Here is an 11,457-nt window from a genome sequence, read left to right on the forward strand (position 1 = left end):
CACCTTGACATGAACAATTAACACCTGTCCGTCACACTCCGCTGACTTCACTCACTTAGCCATTTGTTGCTGACGTCATTACCGAGACTTGGCGACGACGTGGCAAGTGGGCCGAATAGTCCAGCCTCACCTGCAGTCCGACCTGAGAGGACATGACTAGCCAGGTGTACTTGTGACTAGTCAAGTGTGTGTGTGACTAGCCAGGTGTACTTGTGACTAGTCAAGTGTGTGTGTGACTAGCCAGGTGTACTTGTGACTAGTCAAGTGTGTGTGTGACTAGCCAGGTGTACTTGTGACTAGTCAAGTGTGTGTGTGACTAGCCAGGTGTACTTGTGACCAGTCAAGTGTGTGTGTGACTAACCAGGTGTACTTGTGACCAGTCAAGTGTGTGTGTGACTAGCCAGGTGTACTTGTGACTAGTCAAGTGTGTGTGTGACTAGCCAGGTGTACTTGTGACCAGTCAAGTGTGTGTGTGACTAGCCAGGTGTACTTGTGACCAGTCAAGTGTGTGTGTGACTAGCCAGGTGTGCGTGTGACTAGTCAAGTGTGTGTGTGACTAACCAGGTGTGCGTGTGACTAGCCAGGTGTACTTGTGACTAGTCAAGTGTGTGTGTGACTAACCAGGTGTGCGTGTGACTAGCCAGGTGTGCATGTGACCAGTCAAGTGTGCGTGTGACTAGCCAGGTGTGTGACCGTTTCAGGAGAGCAAGTGAGGCAGCAGGCGGTGAGCGAGCGGTGGGCACGTGTTGTTGGTTTGTTGTGACGTGCACCGTGTGACGTGTGTTTGTGTCTCTACCTGCTGCCTGTGGCCTCACGTGTCGTCGGCCAATCACTCAGTGCGCCGCAGACCGGCAACAGGCTGCAACAACAACAACAAACCCCATCTCACCGGAAACACGTGGCGTGTCTGCCAGTCCCCCCTGCCCCTAAACACTGGGTGTTACCATGGCAACCTGATGCTGATGGCTGCATGTCCTTGCTTTCACCTTTGCAGGGTTACACATTGACACTGAACAGTCAGTCGTCTGACGTCAGTTTACAGGTGAATGTCAAGATGGAGCTCACCTGACGTCCGTTACACAGGTAGCAAAGTGCAGACCCTACAGTCGCCACCAGGCGCCACTGCAAACGGAGAGAGGACACAGCAGACGTCACACCCTCAGGACTGTAACAGTTACTACTCCAATGTCGGGGTCTCGTAAAGACAGAACAGACCCACAAAGAGCTGAAGAAAGAATACAACTTACTCCCCACTAATTATTAGCGCAGCGATGTGCATTGCTATAACGCTTTTAGTGTCGTTAGCAGCTAACGACACTCACTGTCACGTGCAGGTTTATCCACAAGACTGCGGTACAGTGACGTACACGTCACGTGCAGTATAGTGACGTACATGTCACGTGCAGGTTTATCCGCAAGACTGCGGTACAGTGATCTACTGATGGATGAAGGAGGAGTAGTGCCTAGCATCTCCACCCACACGCTGTCAGCCTCCTGAAATATTCACCGCGCCATCTGCCGGCTCACGCGGCAACGTCGGAAGCAAAGGGACGCCACTGGTTTGGACAATTAGCCCTGGCTTGTGGAGCACGAGCTGCTCGCCACCTCCCTCTTTTTTTCAGTTGTCGCCCCTTGCGGCTTGTTGCGCTTGACGCCAGAAAGAAAGACGAAAGTAAAAAAAGAAAAAGAGAAGAGGAAATGGTGGCACAACTCTGTGCAAAGGATTTTTACGAAAACTCGGTCAGCGACTCGCGGTGTGGTCAGAAGTGAGGAAGCTGCCGGCGGGGAGGTAACGGGCCCCCATTTCACGTGTGAACATCGAAACCATCCTCCCCCTCCACCCCTTTCCTTGCTTCATCGACTGACGGTGACGAACAATGTCATCGACGATAACCTTTGATGTCAGGTGTTCTGGGTTGTGACAGTTGTGCTCGTGTAGCAGCGCGAGACTAAAGCAACTTTCCTCAAGTATTTTGTGTCGAGACCTGAGGACGGACCTGAGCGCTGTGTGGGAGTGAGTGAGTGAGTGAGTGAGTGAGTGAGTGAGTGAGTGAGTGAGTGAGTGAGTGAGTGATAGAGCGTGTGAGTGGGTGTGAGAGTGTGTGTGTGAGTGTGTGTGTGGGTGAGTTAGTGTGAGAGTTAGAGTGTGAGTGAGTGTGTCTTAGAGTGTATGAGTGAGTGTGTGAGTGCATGTGTGATAGAGTGTGAGTGATAGAGAGTGTAAATGAGTGTGTGTCAGAGTGTGTATGTCTTAGAGTGTGAGTGAGTGTGTGTTAGTGTATGAGTGAGTGTGTGAGTGTATGTGATAGAGTGTGTGTGTTAGAGTGGTAGAGTGTGTGAGTGTGTGTGGGTGAGTTAGTGTGAGAGTTAGAGTGTGTGGGTGAGTGAGTTGGCGGCCGTAGCTCCATTCAGCCGGTGCCACATCAAAAGAAGCGGCGAGCAGTGGCGAGGACTGACATCGTCACAAAACATCGATTAGTCGCCGCATTTAACGAGGAAGGAACGCGGAGCCCGCGAGACAGGATGGAGCCACTTACGTCAGTCAATATGCAAATCACCTTCACGCTCGCTGGCGCCACCTCGTTGACCCTCGCGCCGAGGACGACATGTGGAAGTCTCCTGGCTGGGAGTCTGCAGGTGCCGGACCCGCTAGTGACCCACAGCAGAAACGTCTCAACCAACTCGCCCCTCGCCCTCCTCCTGCAGTCTGACGGTGGAGCAAAAAGCCCGGATGTTCTCATGCAGCAAGCTCCAGAGTTGCCAATGTCCCCGGAGGATGACGGTGTGGAAGGAACATGAAGAATAAAAGTTGCAACATGCCGTCCACATGGCTTTGATCACCTGACTGTCGCGCGGAGGGCTCGTGTCCTGTCTGCAGCCACCGGGCTTCACGAGGGTCAACTCCGTGAGTGCCGTGACGTAGGGAGCCAATTATAGAAAGTTGACAAGATATTCTTACTTGATGAGTGGGTGGAACAGTTGGAATGATCGTCATAACCTTAACGGTTACAGCTAACGGTCGACATGGGCAAGAGGAGGATGTGTGGATCTCGTCAGTCACACGTGGGATGGCCGGAGACTGCTGGACAGTGTCAAGCGACAATGACGTGTTCGCACGTCACGCAACGTCACACGACAATGATGTGTTAGCACGTCACGCAACGTCACACGACAATGACGTGTTCACACGTGCTACAGCAACATGTCACACTTGGCACGAGAAGACCTTCACAGACTAGGACACCATCGAGAACCCGAACATCGACTCATCAACGAAGACAAGGAAGACGTAAAGACACCCGTCATGCACCGCGACCAACCGTCAAGTCCACGTCACAGCTTCACGTCCTTGTGATGGCCGCGCTTCACGGGCCAAAGGGACCAAGCGCCAAACCCTCGAAGTGCAAAGAATGAGTGTAGCTCACAGCTCACACAGCTCACAGTGCACAGCTCAAACCTCACACACCTCACAGCGCACAGCTCACACACCTCACAGTTCACGGCTCACAGCTCACACAGCACACAGCTCACAGCTCACACACCTCACAGTTCACGGCTCACAGCTCACACAGCACACAGCTCACAGCTCACACACCTCACAGTTCACGGCTCACAGCGCACACCCCACACACCTCACAGCTCACACAGCTCACAGAAAAGACGAGCAGCTGATGTGATTGAGAATAAAGTAGAATATGTCAAGCAGGTAAAATACAAAAGTAAGTGAATGAAGTAGATGATATTTTCCGCCATAACAACAGTTCAGAGGTCAACTACGTGGCCACTAACATTCTCCTGTTCATGAAGGAAGGAAGGGACAGACAGACAGAAGGTATAAAAGTAGAGAGCTGCATGTTGTGTCATTGTGCTGTGGACATGACATGATCCCAATCGGGGATCACCAATAACAGTGCTGTGTCACTGTGTCACTGTGTCACTTGTGCTAAGCAATCGCAGTGGCAGTGTCGTGTGTCAGTGCCAGGTAAGGACACTTTACCAAGAGTAGAAACAGGGCGGAGCATGCGCACAAAAGACGAGACAGCCATTGGTGTGGTGACGTGGTGTCTGACGTCAGTCAATGGCGTCACAAGTCGGACGAGGGGGTTACACTCCATCCAGCGCCCCCTGGCGGGAGGTCAGAGAGGGCGGCGCTGTTTCCTGGAGGAGATGCCGGCCACTCACAAGAGATGCTTGTTCTAAATATAGCCGCGTGCAGCTGCCACGTGCAGCTCGGTGCTGGGTGTGTGAGCACCCGAGTGACGACACAACTGCCCCGGGCCTGCAGCGAGCACGTGCTGTACGTCATCACTGCCACGTGTGTGTGTGTGACAGCCTTGTGTACTCCCCATCTTGGCTAATTGTTGTCAGTAAACACGTGAACATGTCGGCGCTATAAATAGCGTCCCTGTGACATGTGTGTTGATACAAGTAACGTCACGACACGATACTGTCTGTAACACATAGTCACAGCTGGAAGTCACAGCTGTCAGTCACAGCTGTCAGTCACAGCTGTCAGTCACACAGCTGTCAGTCACACAGCGTGACTATTTAAGTAGCTGCCATGTGTTGAGCTCAGCCAGTCTCAGCAGCTCGCTGTCAGCAAATGTTTTCTCACAGCCAGGACACGATAAACAACGTCCTGACAATGGAGCAAATGATTGACAGACGGAGGTACACACGGCACGGAGGTCGCACTTTGTTTCTTGCTCTCTCCTGCTCTCTCCTGCTCTCTCTCTCATTTACGTCAGCGCACGGAGGCAAACACTTTCTTCCTCCCTCTGACACACAGCAAATCTTTCTCCGTCGGCAGATGTCAGGATAAACTCAGTGTAACACACAATACAGCGCGCACACACGTACACACACACACGTACACACACACACGTACACACACACACGTACATACACACGTATACACACGTACACACACGTACACACACACACACACACACGTACACACACACGTACACACACACGTACACACACACGTATACACACGTACACACACACACACGTACACACACACGTATATACACACACATACACACACACACGTACACACACACACACGTCAACATGTTTACACACACACACGTACACACATACGTACACACACAAGTATCAGTGTGGCACGCACGCTACTAACATCATTTCTCACTCCTCTGTCAGTTCTCACTGTCAGTCACGCCCTCTGTCAGCCAGGACTTATAATCAACCCAAAGCCCAAAAAAGTGAAAAACGTGACGTCACGCTTGTACACTGCGCCGCCGCTCAGTACATGGGGACAGCGCCACCTACTGTCTGCGGCCTTCACATCGGAAGCGTAGCTATGTACACTGTACACTGTCTTGTGCATTGCTGACCTCTTGGTGTGACCTTTCTATCGCATGAAATGTTTGTGTCGTAAGGTATGGTGAGGTGTGGTGAGGTGTGGTGAGGTGTTGTGAGGTGTGGTGAGGTGTGGTGAGGTGTTGTGAGGTGTAGTGAGGTATGGTGAGGTGTAGTAAGGTGTAGTAAGGTATGGTGAGCTATGGTGAGGTGTAGTAAGGTGTAGTAAGGTATGGTGAGGTGTGGTGAGGTGTAGTGTGGTATGGTGAGCTGCGGTGAGGAGAATGAGCGGGAAGGAGGCAGCAGACGGCAGGGGGAGCCAGAAGGAAGCACGTACACCTCCAATGAAGACAAGGGAGGACAACTGCAGCTAGCCTTACACTCTCAAGGGGAGATAAACGTGGCGACTTTCCGTGGAGGGAAAAGTGGTGAGGGGGATCGCATCTCAGGAAAACCAGACTTGCAGCGCATGCTTGTTTCCCCAGACGTGAATGGACGGTGTCACTGTAAGTCGGGTAGATAAACAGCAGTGTCACTGTAAGTCGGGTACAGATACAGCAGTGTCACTGTAAGTCGGGTAGATATACAGCAGTGTCACTGTAAGTCGGGTACAGATACAGCAGTGTCACTGTAAGTCGGGTACAGATACAGCAGTGAGATACATGACAACCCAGTATACACACTACTGACACCTACACCACAGCCCACAGACCCTGAGTACCCTGTGGTTGCCGTGGAGAAGGTCAGTGTCGTGACCCGGAAGTCACCCGCTCCATGTTGCTGATGTGGAGGCCGCCGCCAGAAGGTGAAAGGCGCGAGTAGAGTTGTCCCTCAGTGTGTGGACTGGCAGCGACCTCTGTCTGCTGTGTGTTTGTACGGCTTGGTGCTGAACCAAGAGCCCGCAACTCTGATTGGACAGCAAAGCATTGTGGGCCATGGCAAGATGGCGGACTGTGTATTGATCTCAGCGACACACGTCGTCCGAGACAAAACCTTGCACACAGGGAAGGAGAGCAAGATGTCTTCCTCCTTCTCTCTCTCTCAGCCGCTGTCAGTCCACCCTCCTCTCTCTCTGTGCGTTCTGTAGATTGTGTCACGTGATTTATACTTGCACATGCGCAGTAAACAGGAAGGTAATTGTTTCGGGGGAGACAACTACAAGTGTCAGCACCAGGGCGGGTAGGTGAAGGGTGCACACTACACACCCCCGTGTTCTGCCACTGCATTACATGACGATGAACACGCGGTCAACCAGCACTGACGTCATGATCTGTCTGGTGGTGTTACTGTGACGAGACTCAGTCGTTTCAGTCATGACGTCACGTCAGGTAAGGACTCCACGTCACCACACAAAGTGAAGAGGTGACTGACGTCATCCTCACACGAAATGATGTAATCGTGAAGCACGTGCAGGACAGCAAGTAGTAGACAAGTCAACTATGTCTACTTCGTGTAAGGTCAGGATAGTAGGTGTCAGGGTCGCTGATGTCTACTGTACATGTCAGTCTACACCAGAGGTTCTTCCCCTTGTTTGAGGTAGCGAACCCACAAGTGTCATCTGCACGTTCACCGAACCCTTCTTTAGTGTCATCACGAATTGCGGGTGTGTCTTGACCTCCGTGCCGGAGGCTCCGCCGAACCCCTGAGACCGACTCACCGAACCCCTAGGGTTTGGTCGAACCCCGGTTAAGAACCACTGGTCTAGATTATGTTATGTAACACATCTGTTACGTAAACGTCAGGGACCCTGACGTTGATGTCTGCTGTAGACACCATTACAGTCTACTTCGTGTTATGTGAAACGTCTGTTATGTAACCGCCATGAGCTACCTGAAGCTGATGTCTACAGTAGACAGTCACGTCATGTCACGTCAGACGTGTGCACGTGTTTGCTGTACACACCACTCATGTCAGACATGTACATGTACACACCGTTACAGTGTACGCCATGTCGCGTCAGACGTGTGCATGTGTCTGCTGTACACACACGTCACACCCTGTCCTGTCCCTGCAGATGAAGGCGAGGCGTGTGACGTCACAGACCAATTGTCACCAAGAGGTGTGCCTTCGATCCTCTACAAATCTTTAAGAAAAAAACTTTTGTCTCTCGCGCCTCGACAGCAAGAAAATTAATGAGCTGCGCGAAATGTCAGACAGGCGGCGCTGTGTGTCTCGGTCTCCAGGCGCCATGTTGATGACCTGTGACGTTCGCCGTGACATTCACCGTCACACACTGAGTTTGGAAGTGTGTCCGCAGTCCCCCGCCATAGTGTGGACCAGTGGAGGGACCGTCCGGCCCGCCGTCACGTTGCCAGGTGGCCGCATAGAGTACATCACGTGACTTATAATGACGTCAACGTGGAGAGACAAGCGGGGAAAGTGCATCACGGGATAGACAGGTACATACGGGTACGTGACGGTATAGACACATCTACCTATTGTCGGCTACCCGAAACCTACAGACAGAATTTGGGAGAATGGTGCACGTAGTGACCTTCACCCTAAGCCGAGGATAGACCACTTCCGGGTCAATGCCGGTGGTGGAGACGTGTGGCGTTCTTCAAACATGGCGGCTCAGGCACTCAAAGACCGTTGACACTGCTGTGTACCTTGCACCATTCACACCTTCACGTGTGCAGCACCGTCCTTTCCTGGGTTTGGGTTGTGACTCAGTGGCGAGTATGAGGCGAGGTGTGCACGTGCGCATGTCTGTGTGTGTAGTCCGTGTGTGTAGTCAGTGTGTGTAGTCTGTGTGTGTAGTCAGTGTGTGTCTGTGTGTGTAGGTAGTGTGTGTCTGTGTGTGTAGTCAGTGTGTGTTCTGTGTGTGTAGTCCGTGTGTGTAGTCCGTGTGTGTAGTCAGTGTGTGTAGTCTGTGTGTGTGTAGTCAGAGTGTGTGTCTGTGTGTTATCAGTGTGTGTAGTCAGTGTGTGTCTGTGTGTGTAGTCAGTGTGTGTAGTCAGTGTGTGTGTCTGTGTGTGTAGTCCGTGTGTGTAGTCCGTGTGTGTAGTCAGTGTGTGTGTAGTCAGTGTGTGTAGTCAGTGTGTGTAGTCAGTGTGTGTGTCTGTGTGTGTAGTCAGTGTGTGTAGTCAGTGTGTGTGTCTGTGTGTGTAGTCGTGTGTGTAGTCCGTGTGTGTAGTCAGTGTGGTAGTCAGTGTGTGTCTGTGTGTGTGTGTAGTCAGTGTGTGTCAGTGTGTGTCTGTGTGTGTGTGTAGTCAGTGTGTGTCTGTGTGTGTGTCAGTGTGTGTAGTCAGTGTGTGTCTGTGTGTGTGTGTAGTCAGTGTGTGTCAGTGTGTGTCTGTGTGTGTGTGTGTAGTCAGTGTGTGTCTGTGTGTGTAGTCAGTGTGTCCACACTCTGTACTTGCTACCAACACCTAATGAGTGTAGATGTGTGAACTAAACAGCGGTGATTGTTATTGTGAATGTCATTTCACTGCACAGCCACAAACACACAGTGGTGCGCTGGGAAAGTGTGACGTCACTGTATCAACTGTTGCTAAAGATAGAAGCTCCCCACACCTGGTCTCAGTGACACGTCTCTGTCAAAGGTCAAACACTAGTCGGCCAGGTGTCATGGTTACAAATGTTTGTCAACTCGCATACCGGATGACAAGGCTACTGCGTTACCGAGATGCAACAGTCAGTTTCCAGCAAGTTCCACGCTGTTCCACAAGCTACACCTCTACCGCCCGCTAGCAACACACCTGAGCGTGTACAGGGAACGCTGGACGCTGAGCTGATTGACGTAACGTCACGTAATGAGAGAAACAGACAGACAGACAGGCAGACAGACAGACAGGCAGCCAGACAGGCAGGCAGGCAGGCAGGCAGCCAGACAGACAGACAGACAGACAGACAGACAGACAGACAGACAGACAGACAGGCAGACATTACAGCAAACAGACTAAGAGCGAAAGAGAGGCCATCATCATGGCGTGCACTCAGTGACGTGCTGTGTGCACATGTGACCGCAGTGTCCACACACAGATCGTGTGCACTGGGTGACGTGTGTGGTCAGCAGTGTGTGTATACCGTCCTGCATGCTTTCACACTTTCACACCTTCACACTTCACACCTTGGCAATTGTAGTGGTGGCGCCTGTAGATGTGTGATTAAGGTGCTTGTGACGTGACTGTGACCTGAGGTAGTGTAGATGTGATGATGAAACTTCTGTTGTTCTGACGCTTGGTGTGTGACGTGCTGCGGTGATACCGCGATGTGTGACGTGGTAAGGGTGACGTGGCGAGAGACTTACCCATTTCGTCGATGTTCTTGGACATGTTGAGGGAGACGGCCGATGAGGACAATGCTGAAGAGCAGCAAGATGAAGGTGACGATGCCCACGGCCCGCGCCACGCGCTTGCGTTGCCTAGTGACGGGGTCGTCAGGAGACCGCCATTGGCGATCTTGAGGCTGACGCTGGCCGAGTGCTCCGTGGTGTCGTCATCATGCTCGATGTGGCACGACAGGATCTCGATCCCGTCATCCTCCGTTGTTGCCATGACGACACCGTCACGTAATCGCCGCGGCCTCTGACGGCGCCGGAAGCGGAAGTAGCTCTATGGCTGTCTATGATGTCAGCAGAGTGCGTTCGCATGAAGGTGAAGGGTATTCCACGTGCACAGGTGTCCCAAGCCGATCACACATGTCGGTGCTGTGTAGGGTGGAGTCTATGGCCGCACAAGTCACGTGACGAGCTCAGCATCAGTTACGTCAGCTTGCGTGAGATTGGACTTTGCGAGATGTGACTTGTTTGTTACGTCCACAAATATGGAATTAAATGGCGATCCTATTACGATGCTGTGAACACTATATTGTGACGATGTGAACTAAGATCGTGACGGTGTGTCACAGACCTCGATACACAGCTGGACGCTCAGCTGGCGGCCATTACAATCCACATCCGGGGATCATCAGTCCACACACTCGGCGCTCCTCTAGGGGCAAGGTCAGAGGTCCTGACATGCTGACGACACGCGGTCCACTGCAAGCAGGCGGCACTAATCGACACGTGCGCGTCAACCACTGCACGTGCTGCGTCTGCTGCGGCGGTCACGGCTGAGCGCGCGGATACAACCTACAGACACAAAGGACAGGTGTGAACGAGCGAAGTCTAACTACACAATTGACAAATACGAAAACCTGTCACGCAGCTTGTCAGTCAAACGTTCGCCTCAAACACGCCGCCTGAATGATTTAGGCAGCTGTCACGCTCCAGTGATCACGGGGTAGGCTGCAGGACTCCAGGAATCGAGCGCTAACCTACTTGTCACATAAATCTTGGCATCGTGCTGTCTGTCACACTCGCGTGCTGTCCTCTGGACCAGGTGACGGGGTAACAGTGGGGTGACGTAACAGTTGAGGTGACAGGGTAACAGTAGCGTGACGGGGTAACAGTTGAGGCGACAGGAGAACACCTGGCTGCACCTGTCGGTCGAGCGCCAGTGACGTAACGGCCACAGGGAGAGGCGAGTGCCACCTGGCGTCAATACCGCCTTTCAACATCGCACACGGCGGTTATAAGGCCAGCATACGGGTATCGAGCACCTACCTCCACGTCGCGCTCACGCTCTGCTGAACGCGCGCGTAACCTCCAGCCGCACGTCACTGGCGAGGTCATGACCTCTTGATCAGTTTAAAGTTCGACGTCTGTCTACGTCAGTGATGGAGGACATGGCGTCACGTTACACAGGGAACACCGACACACACATCTGACCATGAACAGCAGAACATACACACACGTACACACAGGCGTATACACACACTCAGATACATACACACCCGCACAGACACACACACACACACTCACAGCTACTAGCAAACATATACTGTGTATATATATATATCGCCGTTATTATCTACTAGTGTATTGCTGATACATGCCGACCTCCACACCCACAAAGGCAGCCATGTTTGTTTTCAAACGACCGCGCACCTGTCCCGCTAGACACGTGTCCCCGAGACTCGGTCAGCCTGGACTGTGACGACGATCATCAGTTCGAAAGCAGCGAAGGAGGAATAAATCTTTTACGACAATGTTCACGACCACTGCACGACGATCCTCTGGCTGTCGACCGGACAGTTGAACAAAAAAAGTTGTCTCCAAAAAAAAAGACAAAAACAAAGCAAGAA

At 52.2% G+C, this 11,457-nt stretch overlaps 1 long non-coding RNA gene across 1 annotated transcript in view; it reads right to left on the reverse strand.

Moving 5' to 3' along the window:
* LOC112556509 overlaps positions 1–10,983 on the reverse strand; it is a 28,233-nt gene extending 17,250 nt beyond the window's left edge. The window contains exons 1-2 of the long non-coding RNA XR_003097749.1: positions 10,592–10,983; positions 9,581–10,402 (exon numbers count right to left, since the gene is read on the reverse strand). This is a non-coding gene — a long non-coding RNA (uncharacterized LOC112556509). The remainder of the gene's footprint in view (positions 1–9,580; positions 10,403–10,591) is intronic.
* Positions 10,984–11,457: the final 474 nt, after the last annotated feature.

The sequence above is a fragment of the Pomacea canaliculata genome, linkage group LG2 (assembly GCF_003073045.1).
Source record: "Pomacea canaliculata isolate SZHN2017 linkage group LG2, ASM307304v1, whole genome shotgun sequence".
In the NCBI taxonomy this organism is placed as follows: domain Eukaryota; kingdom Metazoa; phylum Mollusca; class Gastropoda; order Architaenioglossa; family Ampullariidae; genus Pomacea; species Pomacea canaliculata.